This window comes from Chiloscyllium plagiosum, chromosome 37, assembly GCF_004010195.1.
Source record: "Chiloscyllium plagiosum isolate BGI_BamShark_2017 chromosome 37, ASM401019v2, whole genome shotgun sequence".
Lineage (NCBI taxonomy): Eukaryota > Metazoa > Chordata > Chondrichthyes > Orectolobiformes > Hemiscylliidae > Chiloscyllium > Chiloscyllium plagiosum.
In genome coordinates this window covers 3,583,378-3,600,396 of record NC_057746.1, presented here as the reverse complement: position 1 = coordinate 3,600,396, position 17,019 = coordinate 3,583,378, and the positions used below count along the sequence as shown (strand labels likewise).

The window sequence follows — 17,019 nt, the reverse complement described above, 5'->3', positions numbered from 1 at the left end:
GCCTCATTCCTGATGAAGGGCTTTTGCCCAAAATGTTGATTTTCCTGCTCCTCAGATGCTGCCTGACCTGCTGTGCCTTTCCACCACCACTCCAATCTACACATCCCAAATCCCAACTTCCCATCCTGCTGCCAATACTGCAGCCCGGGCATTTAAATTCCTGAACCAGGTAGACACTGCCCATAAGTAAGCATCTAGCCATCCCAACCATTTTCACTCCTCATAGCTGGAGCTGCACCACAAGCACAAGCAGAAAAGAAAAAAAATACACCATGGAATAACAATGCGAACAAAGAATTTTTTTTTTAAGAAAGGCAAGTACTCTGCCCATTCTTTGGTATAACTTAACTTAGAAATTGAACGTACACATCCCAACTGCCCCGAACATAGTTTAGACCAGATTATTAACAGTTTAAAAAAAGGAAAAGAAAGCTCCAACTGGACTTCCTTTTTCTTCAAGAAAAGTAGAGTCATACCCAAACAACACTACTATTTGTATATACCAAATTGTTCAGATTAAGTTAATTTGTCCACAAAGTCTCTTGCCTTCTCCGACATGTCAAAGAGATGTACAGATCCATCAAAGATGATCTGAAGCACTGCCAGATACCTCAGAGAGTACTGGATCCTGTGCTCCCTCAGTCTTTTCTTGATGGCATCATAAGATTTTCTTTTTTGGATCACCGGCACTGAGATGTCCTGGAAGAACATGATTTTATGTCTATATCTCCTTATGTCTATAATGATAAACCGCACCAAGACAGGATGAAGACGCTGGTCCAGGCCTGACCTCCACACCATGACCCAGTAAGCCCTCTCAGTCTTCAAAGCTTCCCATTCCAGCCTTCAAGTTAAGGAATTTCAGCAACTAGTCCTCAATAAATTCCACGAGCCTCCCACCTTCCTTACCCTCTGGCAGACCAATGATCCGAATTTTTTTTCCCTGCCCCTGTTCTCAAGGTCATCAACCTGGTCAAGCAAATTACGGATCTGCATCTCCAGGGCCTGGATCCTATTCTTGGAGGAATCAGCATCAGTTTCCACAACTGTGACCCTGCGCTCTACCTCATCCATCCTTTTCTCCAGGACTCCCAGCTGCTGTTCATGCTTCTGCAGCATGATAGAGATTGGGGCCAACTTCTCGTCTATCTGCTTCCCCAACATCTCGCGAGATTTCGCAAACTCCTTTACTAGGACCTGGTAGGAAATCGGGTCCGAGGATCCTGCAGGCTCGCCTCAGATGTACCTCCTCCCTTCTTCGGCATCCCTGGATGGTGAAAACCGAGGTAAGTTGCTCTCTGACAATTTCCTGGGACTCCACAACCTTTCCAGAGTCCCAGGATATCGCGGTGGTCTGGTGGTCTGCTTATGCTGCGGTGGATCGATACCATCTTGGATTCCCCCCCTCCAAATCTTCTTTGTAATTGGCTCCGATTTACTGGCCACATTGATCTGAGTGGCAGCTATTCCAGATGGCAGTTATAAGTTGACTGCATTACTGAGAGTCTGGAGTTACATGTGGAACACGCTATGTAAGGATGACAAATTTCCTTGCCTTAAGAATATTCCTGAACCAGATGGATTTTTACAACAATTAACATAGTTACATGGGCACCATTAGTCTGGCATTTAATCCCAGATCTTTGTGGATATAAATTTCACCACTATCTCTGGTGAAATTTGAACCTGGGTTCATTTGATTACTAAACCAGTGACCATGCCACTGTGTCACCAACTACCCAGTCTTTTGGGCAATGATGCATTGGAATGGAATGTCAGTGAAGGAATAGTGATATAGTTCTAAGTCAGGATGTTGTGTGATTGGAAGGTAGTGTACTGTTGGTAGTGTACTCATGCATCTGCTACTCTTGTCTTTCAGGGTGGGAGAGGCTGTAGGTTTGGAAGGTGCCATGAGAGCAACCTGTGTGAGTTACTGACGTTCATCTGTAAAGTTTGTATCACTATTGTTGTACCATTAACCTGCATCTCCCCATACAGCTAAGGTAGCTGTGTCATGGACCGGTTGTGCTGAACAGAACAACCAGCAGGATTCAGAGCTCAGTCCTGGTGGAAGAATGAAATACGCTCAGGGGTTCTGTACTGCTTAATAAATACTGTAGTAAGGGTGTTGGAAATCTGACATAAAACAGAAAGTGCTGGAGAAACGCAGTTAACATTTTGAGTCTAATGTGAATTGTTCAGACTCGTTCTGAAGAAGACTCATGTTGGACTCAACATTAACTCTCTCTTTTCTCCATAGATACTGCCAGACCCGCTGAATTTCACCATCATTTTCTGTTTTATTCCTGCACTAACCTCCTTCCTGAACATAGGCTGGAGAGTGAGATGTACTAAGGGTCTTCGCTCCCTGACCTCATCCCTGAACAATCTGGCTCCAATTGTAATTTTGTGGCGCTGTACTTTTAAACTAAGTCCACCTCTCAGGGGTGGGTATGAGGTTGAATCAAAGCCTGCTTTCATTGGGAATGTGGATTATAGACAGATCCATTCCACATTATTGCTGCCAGGATCTAATGTAATTCCTCAGGTTCTGTGTCCCTGTATAGCATCCTCCATTGTCACTTATTGAAACATAAACATATAAAGTGAGTGAAGACAATGTTTATACACTGCATTGAACATGACATCAATCACATCACAATGTACTTTCCTGAAACAAAACTGCTTCAAGTGATCATACATAATTTCTTTAAATGTTTGCTTTAGTTAAATTCCTTGACAACTCGGCCACAACCAGATTATGGCTGAGGGTTATTCATGTTTCTATTGCTTTTACCTGTGTGATCCAGCAGAAATTGTCCAAAGATGGAGGTGGGAATCAGAGCCACATGTCTGAGGGGGGGTCAGTTGCAGATGGGATAGTGACAGGATATATTGAATCTATCAGGAAGGTTTTTCACACAATGAAATCAAGGGATCGGTTAAAGTGTGTCTGCTTTAATGCAAGGAGTGTCCGAAATAAGAGTGATGAACTTAGAGCATGGATCAGTACTTGTGGATACGATGTTGTGGCCATAACGGAGATAGGGGTTTCATAGGGACAGGAATGGTTGCTTGATGTTCCAGGATTTAGAACGTTTAGAAAGAACAGGGAGTGTGGAAAATGAGGAGGGGGTGTAGCATTGCTATTTAGAGAGTGCATCACAGCTACAGAAACAAAGGTTGTTGAGGAAGGTTTGTCTACTTAGACAGGATGGGTGGAAATCAGGAACAGCAAGGTAACAGCCACCGCATTGGGGGTTTTCTACAGACCAACTAATAGCTGTAGAGAGATTGAAGAATGCATAGGCGTGCAGATTCTGGAAAAATACAAAGGTAGCAGGGTGGTAGTTATGCATGATTTCAACTTTCCCAATATCGACTGGAACCTCCTAAGTGTAGATGGTTTGGATGGAGCCGTTTTTGTCAGGTGTGTTCAGGAGGGTTTCTTTACTCAGTATGTAGACAGACCAACGAGGGGAGAGGCCATTTTGGATTTGGTGCTCTGAAATGAGCCAAGACAGGTGTGAGATCTCGCAGTGGGAGAACACTTTGGTGACAGTGATCACAATTGCCTAACATTTAGCATAGCCTTAGAGAGGAAAAGGAACAGTTACCGAGGGAAGATATTTCATTGGGGAAAAGGAAATTATGATGCTATCAGACAGGAGTTGGGAAGTACAGACTGGGAGCAATTGTTCCACAGAAAGGGTGCAACAGACATGTCGAGACTATTTAAGGAGCAGTTGTTGTGAGTGATGCACAAGTTTGTTCTTCTGAGACAGGTAAGAAGGGGTAAGATTAAGGAATCTTGGATGACGAGAACAGAGGAACTTCTCGTCAAAAGGAAGAAGGCAGCTTACGTAAGGTGGAGGAAGCAAGGATCTAGCACAGCTTTAGATGATTACAGGCTTGCTAGAAAGGAGCTCAGAATTGGACTGAGGAGACCCAGGAGGGGGCACGAAAAAGGTTTGGCAAAAAGATTAGGGAGAACCCAAAGGCATTTTACTTGTACATGAGGAATAAGAGAATGATCAGGAGAAGGTAGGGCCTATCAGGGATAGCGTAGGGAACTTGTGCATGGAGTCTGAACAGATAGGGGAAGCCCTAAATGAGTTTTTTGCTTCGGTTTCCACCAAGGAAAGGGAACTTGTTGCAAATGAAAACTTGGAGGAGCTGGGATACAGTCTTGACCAGATCAAGATTGATGAAGTTGATGTGCTAGAAATTTTGGAAAACATTAAGCTTGATAAGTCCCCAGGGCCAGACCAGATTTATCCCAGGCTGCTCCCGAAAGCGAGAAAGGAGGTTGCTAAGCCGCTGGCGAGGATATTTGTCTCCTCACTCTCCACGGGAGTCATACCGGAGGATTGGAAGGAGGCGAATGTTGTTCCTCTTTTCAAGAAGGGTAATAGGGAAATCCCTGACTGACTGACAGACGTCAGTCTTACGTCTGTGGTCAGCAAATTTTTGGAAAGAATTCTGAGGGATAGGATTTATGACTATTTGGCAAAGCATAGTGTAATTAAAGGCAGTCAGCATGGCTTTGTGAGGGGCAGGTCATGCCTCACAAATCCTTATTGAGTTCTTTGAGGAGGTGTCAAGACAGGTTGAGCAGTAGATATGATGTATATGGACTTCAGCAAGGCATTTGATAGGGTTCCCAATGGTAGGCTCATTCATAAAGTCAGGAAGTATGGGATACAGGGAGATTTGGCTATCTGGATTCAGAATTGGCTGGCTGACAGAAGGCAGAGTGTGGTTGTAGATGGAAAGTATTCTGCCTGGAGGTCAGTATTGAGTGGGGTCCCACAGGGCTCTATTATTGGGCCTCTGCTTTTTGTAGTTTTTATAAATTACTTGGATGAGGAGGTTGAGGGGTGGGTTAGTAAATTTGCAAATGACACAAAGGTTGGAGGTGTTATCGATAGGAGAGAGGGCTACTGCAGGCTGCAGCGCGACATAGACAGGATGCAGAGCTGGGCTGAGAAATGGCAGATGGAGTTTAACCTGGATAAATGCGAAGTGATGCAGTTTGGAAGGTCGAACTCGACTGCTGAATGTAGGATTAAAGACAGGATTCTTGGCAGTGTGGAGGAACAGAGGGATCTGGGTGTGCAAGTTCATAGATCCCTCAAAGTTGCCACCCAAGTGGATAGGGTTGTTCAGAAGCATATGGTGCTTTGGCTTTCATTAACAGGGGGATAGAGTTTAAGAGCCGTGAGGTTTTGCTGCAGCTCTACACGTCCCTGGTGAGACCACACTTGGAATATTGTGTCCAGTTCTGGTCGCCCTACTATAGGAAAGATACAGAGGCTTTGGAGAGGGTGCAAAGAAGGTTTACCAGGATGCTGCCTGGACTGGAGGGCTTGCCGTATGAAAAAAGGTTGAATAAACTCGGACTTTTCTCTCTGAAGAGAAGGAGGAAGAGAGGAGACCCGATCGAGGTGTACAAAATAACGAGAGGAATAGATAGAATCAATTGCCAGAAACTTTTCCCCAGGGCAGGATTGACTGGTACGAGAAGTCATAGTTTGAAGATATTAGGAGGAAGGTATAAAGGAGACATCAGAGGTAGGTTCTTTACGCTGAGAGTTGTGAATGCATGGAATGTGTTGCCTGCGGTGGTGGTGGAAGCAAAATCATTGGGGACATTTAAGCGACTGCTGGACATGCACATGGATAGCAGTGAGTTGAGGGGTGTGTAGGTTAAAGTTACTATATTTTACATTAGGATTAAATCTCGGCACAATATCGTGGGCCAAAAAGCCTGTTCTGTGCTGTACTTTTCTATGTTCTGTGTCCTATGTGCATGTTAGGTGGATTGGCTATGCTAAATTGCCCATCATATTAAGGGATTTGTATGTTAAGTGTGTTAGCCATGGGAAATGCAGCATTACAGGGAAAGGATAAGGGGAAAGGTCTGGATGGAATGCTCTTCGGAGGGTTAGTCTGGGCTTGTTGGGCCAAATGGCCTGTTACCACACTGTAGGGATTCTAGAACATAGAACATAGAAGAATACAGCGCAGTACAGGCCCTTCGGCCCTCGATGTTGCGCCGATCCAAGCCCACCTAACCTACACTAGCCCACTATCCTCCATATGCCTATCCAATGCCCGAGGGCAGTTTATTACTGACTGATAACAGATTTGGAAAGGGTAACGTGCAATGAGACCTGGGTGTTCTTGTACGTCAGTCATTTAAAATAAGTATGCAGGTGCAGCAGGTGGTGAAGAAGGCAAATGGTATATTGACCTTCATAATGAAAGGATTTGAGTAAAGGAGAAGGGATGTCTTGTCGCAATTGTATGGAGATTTGGTGAGACCACAGCTATATGCATTTTTGATCTTGTTACCTGAAGAATGATATTCCAGCTATGGAGGAAATACATGCTTTCCAGACTGATTCCTGGATGGCAAGATTGATGTATGAAGAGAGATTGGATCAGTTAGGAGAAATCTATAAAATTTGAACAGGACTAGACAGATTAAACACAGGAATGATGTTCTCGCTGACAATGGAATCCAGAACCAGAGGTCACAGTCTACAGTAAAGGAGGGGGGGTAGTCATTGAGGACTGAGATGAAGAGAAATGTTTTCACCCAAACATGGGTTAGAGGCTAAAACATGGAATTTTTGAAGAATATGTTAGACGTTGCTTTTAGAGCTAAATGGATGAAAGGATAAGAGGGAAAGGCGAAATTAGGAGACTGAGTTAGATGCTAAGCTGTGTTCAAATTGAATTGTGGCGCTGGCTCGAGGGGCTGAATGGCCTGCTCCAGTTCCGATTTTCAATGTTTTCTGTTTAATATCAAGACTACTATTTCCACACTAGAAATCTCTATCAAACATTGACCAGGACTGAGAGAGCGGCTGCCAGTACGAATGTTTTATTTAGATGAGACAATGACAAGTTTAAATCCTCACCTAATCTACTGCTCAAAGTCACCTCCATTTCCCGGTCAGTTTCCCAAATTTCAGGAAACTAATGTTGCTCCGAAATATTTGGATTGACTGTGAGAGACGTCAATCAGAGAGCCCACCCACTCTGCCCATTGTCTCCTTTTCCTCTTCCAGAGCTGGTTCACTTCCTATAGGGACTGAAAACCAAGTGAGGAGATGGTGAGTGAAGGAGCAGCTTTTATACAAATTGTATCCCATAATATCCACACCAATCTTCAGGCAGTCTGACTATCCTGTGGGCAGTCAGGGGTGGAAATGTCCCTTATGCTGTGTGAGAAGATCCAGCTGAGAGAGCTGTTTACTCGGTGCTTTGTGCTGAACTGTGTGACTGGAGCTGTGTGTTAGATATTGAGTGTGTTTATTGGAAGCATTTCCCTCTGATTTCCAGGGTGAGGTTTGTTGATGGCTCATTCCTGAATATGCGAAGGTGAGATGTGATGACCTTGGAGGTGCAGAGTGCCCGAGCATTCTTACTGATTTCCTATTGTTTAGTGTGTGTGTTCGGAATTAGTTATTCTCCTGTGAATGGTCAGTGCTCTCTGTGATGTTGCTTGTCTTTTGAAATCTCGACAAAACCTTCCAGAAACCGATTTCTTTAACTTGCTGAGAAAAGCAAAAGAGACTTGCATTTATGGGGAGCCTTTCACCAGATGGGACTTTGAACAGATGAGCCGACGAGTTGCTGATGTAGTTTAATCTAGACAAATGTGAGGTGTAACATTTTGGCAGGCCAAATTAGGGCAGGAATTATACACTTAATGATAAATTCTGTGTTACAATTGAGCCCTCCACTATCACCTGATGAAGGAGCGTCGCTCCGAAAGCTAGTGTGCTTCCAATTAAACCTGCTGGACTAAACCTGGTGTTGTGTGATTTTTAACTATATTCTTCATGATTTTATAAACCTCGATAAGGTCACCCCTCAGCCTCCGGGGAGAAACAAAGCTCCAATGGACACTGAACATTGTTCATTGTGCAACAGAAGTGTTGTCTGTTGTTGTTGTATATGATATTAGAAAGTGCCCAGGAATTCAGTCAGAGCAGCATGATTCCCCTCATGGTTCATCATCTGACTTACCTTCATTGTGAAGCAGTCTCCCAGTGAGGTGGCAGACTCTCTGTGAAGGGAGATAGAGTTAGAACCTCAGTCTGGCAACAGAACAGTATAGGAATTGCTGCAGATGGATTTGAACTCTGTGTCATCATTGGAAAAGGAGTAGGCCATTCTGTCAGTCAGGCCTGTTCTGCCATTCAGTGAACACCATAAACTTGCCTTTGGCTCATATCCCTTTTGGTTAAAACAAAATCAATCTCAATCAAAATTAAAAACTAATCTCACCATCTACTGCCATTTGTGGAAGAGAGTTCCAAATCTGTACCACCCTTGATGTGTAGAAGTCGGAAACTTCTACACATATAGCTCGGAAACAGACCTTTCGGTCCAACCAGTCTGTGCCAACCTTAATCCCAAACTAAACTAGTCCCACCTGCTTGCTTCTGGCCCAGACCCCTCCAAACCTTTCCTATTCATGTACATATCCAAATATCTTCTAAATGTTGTAATTGTGCCCTTATTCACCACTTCCTCACGAATTTCATTCCACGCGTGAACTACCCTCTGTGTAAAAACATTTGCCCCTTATGTCTGCCCCTGAAGGACATTTCTTGCTCCTCATGTTAGGGCAGTACGGTGGCTCAGTGACTAGTGCTGTTGCCTCATAGCGTCAGGGACCCGGGTTCGATTTCTCCCTTGGGCGACTGTGTAGTTTGCATGTTCTCCCCGTGTCTGCATAGGTTTCCTCCGGCTGCTCTGGTTTCATCCCACTGTCCAAAGATCTGGGGGTTAGGTGGATTGGACACGTTAAATTAGCTGTAGTGTCCAGGAGTGTGCAAGCTAAGTGGGTTTGCCATGGGAAATGCAGGGTTACAGGGATAGGGTAAAGGAGCCCTCCTCACTGTCCACAACTCCACCTATCTTCGTATCATCTGCAAATTTACTGACCCACCCTTCGACTCCCTCATCTAAGTCATTAATAAAAATTACAAACAGCAGAGAACTTCTACACATATAGCTCGGAAACAGACCTTTCGGTCCAACCAGTCTGTGCCAACCTTAATGCTGAAAATGTGTTGCTGGAAAAGCGCAGCATCCAGGGAACAGGAGAATCGACGTTTCGGGCATAAGCACTTCTCCTGTTCCCTGGATGCTGCCTGACCTGCTGCGCTTTTCCAGCAACACATTTTCAGCTCTGATCTCCAGCATCTGCAGACCTCACTTTCTCCTGTGCCAACCTTAATCCCAAACTAAACTAGTCCCACCTGCTTGCTTCTGGCCCAGACCCCTCCAAACCTTTCCTATTCATGTACTTATCCAAATATCTTCTAAATGTTGTAATTGTGCCCATATTCACCACTTCCTCACGAATTTCATTCCACGCGTGAACTACCCTCTGTGTAAAAACATTTGCCCCTTATGTCTGCCCCTGAAGGACATTTCTTGCTCCTCATGTTAGGGCAGTACGGTGGCTCAGTGACTAGTGCTGTTGCCTCATAGCGTCAGGGACCCGGGTTCGATTTCTCCCTTGGGCGACTGTGTAGTTTGCATGTTCTCCCCGTGTCTGCATAGGTTTCCTCCGGCTGCTCTGGTTTCATCCCACTGTCCAAAGATCTGGGGGTTAGGTGGATTGGACACGTTAAATTAGCTGTAGTGTCCAGGAGTGTGCAAGCTAAGTGGGTTTGCCATAGGAAATGCAGGGTTACAGGGATAGGGTAAAGGGTGAGGGTTTCGGTGGGATGCTGTTTGGGCGATCAGTATGGACGCGATGGGCCAATGGCTTGCTTCTACACTGTAGGGATTCTATGTGTCTTTTTAAAATCTCTCTACTCTCACTTTAAAAACATGGCCCCTAGTCTTGAAATCCCCCATCCTAGGGAAAAGACTACCATTAACTCTATCTATACCTCTCATTATTTGATAGACTACTATGAGGTTGCCTCTCAACCATCTACCCTCAGTGAACAAATTCCCAATCTGTCCAGCCTTTCTTTATAACTCAAACCTTCCATACCTGGCAACACGTGTCTTAGCCCCTGCAGATCAGCTCTCATTGCCGCTTTATTGAAGACTTCAATCAGATCACCCATCAACCTTCTAACTTGTAGAGAAAACAAGCCTAATTTGTGTCATCTCTCCTCATAACTTAACAAGAAGCAATGAAGGTTGTCCCTTCAAAATGCAGTCCCCTATCCAGCATGAATGGGATAGGATAGGGTAGGGTTGCGGATAGTTCCTGATCTCAGTCCAGATGGAGAGGGGTCCATGGGCAGAGAGATAGGCAGCAGTGAGGGAGCAGATCTCCTGGACTTGTTGGTCATTCTGACAAATCTGGTCTGGAGGGATGCAAGCTCTATTCTGTTTGCTGTATTCCTGAACATGGATTTCTCAGTAGACCAATAGACTGTGGTGTTTATATCATCTGCTGCTTCTGCCATCATTCATTTGTGTGATGTGAAGTTAAATACTCAGAATCAACACTTTTTGAGTTGACATTGAGCTTTGAAGAGACTGCTTGTTCTTCCGTGTTGATATGAAGTCTGAAAACTGAGCTCCACTCAGTTCAACATTACTCCACTGAAAACTCAAAGCAGTTTTTGCAAGTTCCTGGCTGTGGAGATTTGCTCTTTCCCTGAACTGGTTCCCACCTCAGTGAATTTGATCCTGGGAAAATCATGAGCTCCTGATGGATGTCACAACAAGCAGCTTTGATCAAACAATCAAAGTTCAACACAAATTGACATCATTTCTGAGACAGCAGTCAAGTCTCCTCAGATCACTAAATTTAGACTTCAAGATAATCTGAGGATGAACTCCCTAGGTCTGAATTGATTTTTTATAATCATATTGGATTAAGTTATCAATGAAGCACTCAACGGTGAGGCACATGAGGAGATATTTGGACATATCACCTAAAGCCTGGTCAATGCGATATGTTTTAAGGAGGATCTTAAAGGAAGAAAGTGAGGGGAAGAGGCGGAGAGGTTTAGGGAGATAATTCCAGAGGGTGCAGCCTTGCAGCTGAAGACACAACCATCAATAGTGGAGCGACTGAAATTGGAGATGTTCAAGAGGCTAGAATTGAAGGAGTGCAGAGGATCTTGAAGGGTTGTAGGGCTGAAAGAGATCACAGAGATAGTGAGGAATGAATCCATGGAATGATTTGAAAATAAGGATGAAAATTTTAAAAGTTGTCTGAATGGGAACAGTTACTGGTAGGCACAAGAGTGATGTGTGAACAGGACTTAGTGTGAATTAAGATTTGAGCTCCTAGTCTCTGGATTATTAAGCCATAACAATTTACCTGCCATACCTGAAACATATTTGTTGAAATGTTAATGACTTCTTTGAAGCACAGAAACAGAAAATAGAAGCTGTAGTAGTCCATTAGATTCCTGGAGCCTGCTCAGCCATTCATGATGATCATGCTCATCATCAAGCTCACTACCCTGAGCCCCCTACTCCCGCCCCATATCCTTTGATCCCTTTGGCTACAAAAGCTTAAAGATTTTACTTGAAGGCCTCAGCTATTCCCAAAATACTAGGCTTGTCTAATGCTGTAGCTGATAGGAATCTGAGTGAGTCCAGTGGATCAGGTTTTCAAGGACAAGTCCCTTCAATCAGCTACACTGAAGCAACATTTTCCACAGCTTTGAGCACTTCCTGCCCAATGAGTTTTCTTCACATAATGTTGGAAACAAAGGGGGACATTTCCAAATTGTGATTCAATCAACATTTATACTATACACAATATTTTCCATGAGTGAATAGTGCTTAACCGTGGATAAAACTGGTTGTCACCAGCACAATGCAAACTTGTAATGAATTGAAGGCCCATTTTACACTTTGTCTTTTTCATTACTATCACAGTACCTGGGAAGATGGGATGTGGATGGAAAGAAAGTAACTTGGTTGTCTGATCCTGGTCCCTGCTGGAAACAGAGGGTGTGTGACAGTCAGTGAGAGAAAGAAAGGTAATAGCAGACTGGCACTCACTGTGGAACAGTCTTTAACGGAGGAGTCAGCCCCTTCAACAAATGAAGAGATGGAATTGGAGGAAATCATGTTTCCCTTTCCTGTTTTACAGAAGGATTGCACCACACTACACCAGAGAATACAGAGAGGATAGTCACTGCAGATAGATCCTGACCATCACGCAAGGAACAACTGCACAACTGTGGTAAGACATCCAGTCCCTTCTCAGCATTGTTCAACACAGAGAAGGTTAAAACCATTGTCTGGAAATTGGTCAGGTCAGGGGAGCTTTGAGATATCATCAGATGTGAAACTGGTCAGTGGTGTGGAGCCTTCCATCAGAACCAGCCTTTCTGTGGGTGATCAGTCAGGGTGAGGCTGGGAGGAAGTGTGAGTGGGCTCAAGATGAGTTTCCATCATTTATCCAGCCTCATCAACCACTGACTCAATTTATAAAGGCTGTTTGAATATGAGGTGTGTGAGGAGGACTCCCCAAGTGCATCTGTTATACAACTAATGACAAAACAACAGCTTCATGGAAGATAAACCATTCAAGTGTGAGGTATGCGATCGAGCTTTTGCAAAGTCATCAACCCTTGTGAATCACCGACGTATCCACACTGGGGAGAGACCATTTAAGTGTGAAATGTGTGACAAAGCATTTGCTCAGGTGTCGGGCCTGGTGAATCATCGACGTATCCACACTGGGGAAAAACCTTTCACGTGTGAGGTATGCAACAAGTCATTCTCAGAGTCATCGACCCTCCGGATACACCTACGCATTCACACAGGGGAGAAACCATTCTCATGTAAGGTGTGTGACAAATCATTCTCATCATCGTCGGATCTCCGTAAACACCAACGCACGCACACAGGAGAAAGACCATTCATGTGTGAAGTATGTGACAAATCATTCTCTTATTCATCACATCTCCAGACACACCGACGCATCCACACTGGGGAGAAACTGTTCAAGTGTGAAGTATGTGACAAGTCATTCTCTGATTCATCAAGTCTCTTGCTCCATCAGAGGATTCACACAGGTGAGAAACCATTTACATGCAAGATATGCAACAAATCATTCTCACAGTCATCAACCCTCCGCATACATCAACGTATTCACACAGGGGAGAAACCCTTTACATGCGAGGTGTGTGACAAAGCATTCTCACTATCATCGAATCTCAACACACACAAACGCATTCACACTGGGGAGAAGCCATTCAGGTGTGAGATGTGTGATAAATCATTCACACAGTCATCAACCCTCAGCATGCACAGACTCATTCACACTGGGGAGAAAGCATTCACATGTGAGGTGTGTGACAAATCATTCTCAAGTTCATCAAGACTCCTTCTCCATCAGAGGATTCACACGGGGGAGAAACCATTCACATGTAAGGTGTGTGATAAATCATTCTCCGTGTCATCAACACTTCGCAGACACCAACGCATCCATACAGGGGAGAAACCATTCACATGTGGGTTTTGTGACAAGTCATTCTCAGATTTATCACACCTTCACAGACACCACCATATCCACACTGGAGAGAAACTGTTTAAATGTGAAGCATGTGAGAAATCATTCTGTGACTCATCAAGTCTCCTGCTCCATCAGCGGACTCACACGGGGGAGAAACCATTCACATGTGAGGTGTGTGACAAATCATTCTCAGTGTTAAATTCCCTCCACAAGCACCAACGCATTCATACAGGGGAGAAACCATTCACATGCGAAGTTTGTGACAAATCATTCTCTGAGTCATCAAACCTCCGCAGACACCAACGCATTCACACAGGAGAGAAACTGTTTATGTGCCAAGTTTGCAGCAAATCATTCCAGAGGTCCTGGAACCTCCTGCTCCATCAGAGGATCCACACAGGGGAGTAATCCTTCAATTGTAGGGTGAGTGTTGAACCTATTGAAAGTTATTTGACCACCTAGGTCAAGATAGGGTTCACACAGGGAAGAAATGCTTTATATGCAATGTTTGTATTCAGGTTTTCGCACAGTCAACATATCCATTCTCTATCAACACATTCTCACAGGAGAGAGAGCCTGTCAGCGAGTGTTCACTAATGAAGCCTTCCCACAGTTTGTGGATGTCCTGGAAATCACGCAACAACTACCTGACCAAGTTCTTGAACAATTTGTAGTCAGGGTGTTTGAACCTGTAGCCAGTCTCACTGTGCAGGGTGTTCAGTGGGACTGGGACACAGAACAAGAAACAGCTTTCACTCCCATCAAACAACTAGTGATGACATCACCAGTGCTGAGGGATTATGATGTAACAATGGAGTGACCCTGCAGTGTGATGTCAGTGAAACAGGACTTGGACTAACCCCCATGCAGTGAGAACAACCCGTTGTGTTTGTATCCAGAGGGTTTACACAAACTGAACAACGCTACACAAATCAAGAAAGAATGTTGATTACTGTCTTTCCTTTCACCAGTGTCTATTTGGGAGGGAGAAAGCTTCTTCAAAGCATCTTTCTGAAGCCACTTGTGTTTGCTACAAAGAATTTGCTCTGGCTGTTTGTTTGCATAGATATCACTTGGAAGTGAAGTACATTCAAGGGAAGCAGATGTACATTGCAGACATGGTGTTGGGAGCTGCTCTCTCTTTGAAATATATTAATGCTGGTACAGAGTTTGAGATCTTCCAGATTTAACAAGAAGAATCAGCCCAACATGTTCTGGAAGGCAGCAAACCACATCTGTGGTCATTTCTATGGTTGGTACCAGCTTCCTGGCTGATCATTAATAAACCAACATTAAAGATATTGAAAATAGAATTTATACTGTATGTAACTTCCATTAAAAATTCCTGATATGATCAGTTTAAGACAGATTATGCTGATAAAGTGAATACAAATTAGCATACATTCTCAGCCAAAATGATGTACTTATGGTTGTTACCTACTTGTCAAGCACTTATATTGAAGTAACAAGTTTTTTAAAATGTTTGTGATCAATTGAAGCATTTTTATAAAAGGATTGTGATTGTGATCTGATTTGACTTCATGATCAATGCAGTGTGTAAATATCTACTAGATAATTTGTAAGACAAGATATAACCTAAATCCACAAACATCCAATCTCTCGCCACCAATGCTCAGTAGCAGCAGTGTGCACTATCCACAAGGTGCACTGCAGAAATTTGTCAAGGCTCCTTAGGCAGCACCTTCCAAACCCACAGCGACTTATATCTGGAAGGCCAAGAGCAGCAGATACATTGGAACACCACTACCTGCAATTTCCCCTCCAAGCCACTCACTCTCCTGACTTGGAAATATATTGCCATTCCTTCAGTGTCTCTAGGTCAAAATCCTGGAATCCCCTCTCCGACAATGATACTGTTCTACCTATAGTACATGGACAGAAGCTCAAAAGAGTAACATACCACCACTTCTCAAGGGCAACTGGGATGGATGATAAATGCAGGCCAGGGAATTTAAAAAATACTTCTGCTTAATCTTGATTTTAGTCCTTGATTTTAATAATTTGTATGCTAATTTTTTGTTGGTCTTTTGGCGTGACTTTTGTATTTATAAACTCAATTGTATACAGTTCTTGACAATCTCATGTAGGGAATAGACAAAAGGATGTTTGAAGAGAGGAAGACAACAATGAATGAAAAAATCTGCAATGGACAACATTTTGATTACTGTTTAGTTGACAAGGATCAAAAAGATATGATTTTCTGCTTCGAACACCTTAAAGATCACGTTATTTCGGCCTGGGTTTGATAAGATGAGAATAGAGACTATTTACCTTTAAGGAGGCTATGGATAATAGTTGCTTAAGTTGTTTCCTTCCAACTGTTGGATTCTTTCCAAGGCTGGCGAACAGGAAAGAGATGGAGACCAGGCAGGAGTCTTAAAGATTGTCTTTATTGAAAGCACTTCTTCGTATATCTTCAAGCTTAAGTTTTATTAACTGTGAGTAGATGTGGCTTTTTATACAGCATTGCAACTGAAGCTTGTTTATACAGTATTCTTAACGGTTATTTGTCCTTACTGTGAAAAACAGACATTTTCTTTACAGAGTACTTACTGATTCTACTTCTCTTACACAGTTAGCATGACTCACATAGGCTTGACAGCACTTACAGTCATGTGCCCCTTGAGTCATCCTCATTAACCCAATCACATTTGCTGTTCACGTGTGACTTTAGTCATTCACCTTAATCATCCTAACTACCTTCAGTTGTCACCCTCCACAACTCTCCCGTTTGATTCTATCAAAGCACAGTACAGAATCGCAATCTTTAAACATAGGAGCTGGAGAACTCTTTTTTTTGTGCTGGAGAACTGGACTGAACAGAGCGAATTTTAGCAGGCATCAAACTCTTAATAAAAGCAGAGAAGCATTGCAAAAGGATGTAAATAGCAATTAAAATAATGAGAAAGATCACTATGCCTTGGACAATGGAAGTGCCCAAGGATCCTAACCATACCGTCGCCCAACTCCAAAGGATGTTTTCGGTCGTGGAGGGATGATGGTATTTGAGTTTGTCAACCTCTTTGTTGACATGATCCACAAAGTTGATAATTTTTTTCTAAATTGTCAGGGATTTAAGTGCAGCATTCTTTCCCAATGAGGAGAAATGTGCCTCCTTTTTCAGAGAGAAGCCAGTCTAGAGCCATTTGGTTTTGTAAGGCAGTTGTGTGATTGGCCACCATTTTGGCACCGATTTTGTGTAAAGCCTGGGTAGTGTCATTGACTATCTGCTCCAGGGCAGCAGCCAAATTGCGGGATTCCCTGGCCAACCTCGCAGTGCAATATGGGGGAAACAGAACGGAAAAGAATTATTTGGTTTCAGTCGTGGCAGGCTTGCGCATAGTAGAGTGGATATCAAGCAGCTGAAAATGTGTTGCTGGAACAGCGCAGCAGGTCAGGCAGCATCCAGGGAACAGGAGAATCGACCTTTCGGGCATAAGCCCTTCTTCAGGAATGAGGTAGGGAGGAGGGACTTGGGGGAGGGGCATTGGAAATGCGATAGGTGGAAAGAGGTCAAGGTG

At 43.7% G+C, this 17,019-nt stretch overlaps 1 protein-coding gene, 1 long non-coding RNA gene and 1 pseudogene across 2 annotated transcripts in view; 2 read left to right on the top strand and 1 right to left on the bottom strand.

The window, feature by feature from the left end:
• The window catches only part of LOC122541643, a 131,006-nt pseudogene extending 115,997 nt beyond the window's left edge, over window positions 1–15,009 (top strand).
• The window catches only part of LOC122541621 (zinc finger protein 239-like), a 182,746-nt gene that overhangs the window by 40,171 nt on the left and 125,556 nt on the right, over window positions 1–17,019 (bottom strand). The gene's annotated exons all lie outside the window — the stretch shown is intronic.
• Window positions 7,086–12,337, top strand: LOC122541654. Its single transcript, XR_006309636.1, has 3 exons — window positions 7,086–7,124; window positions 11,890–11,993; window positions 12,107–12,337. It is a non-coding gene; the product is annotated as an uncharacterized LOC122541654 (long non-coding RNA).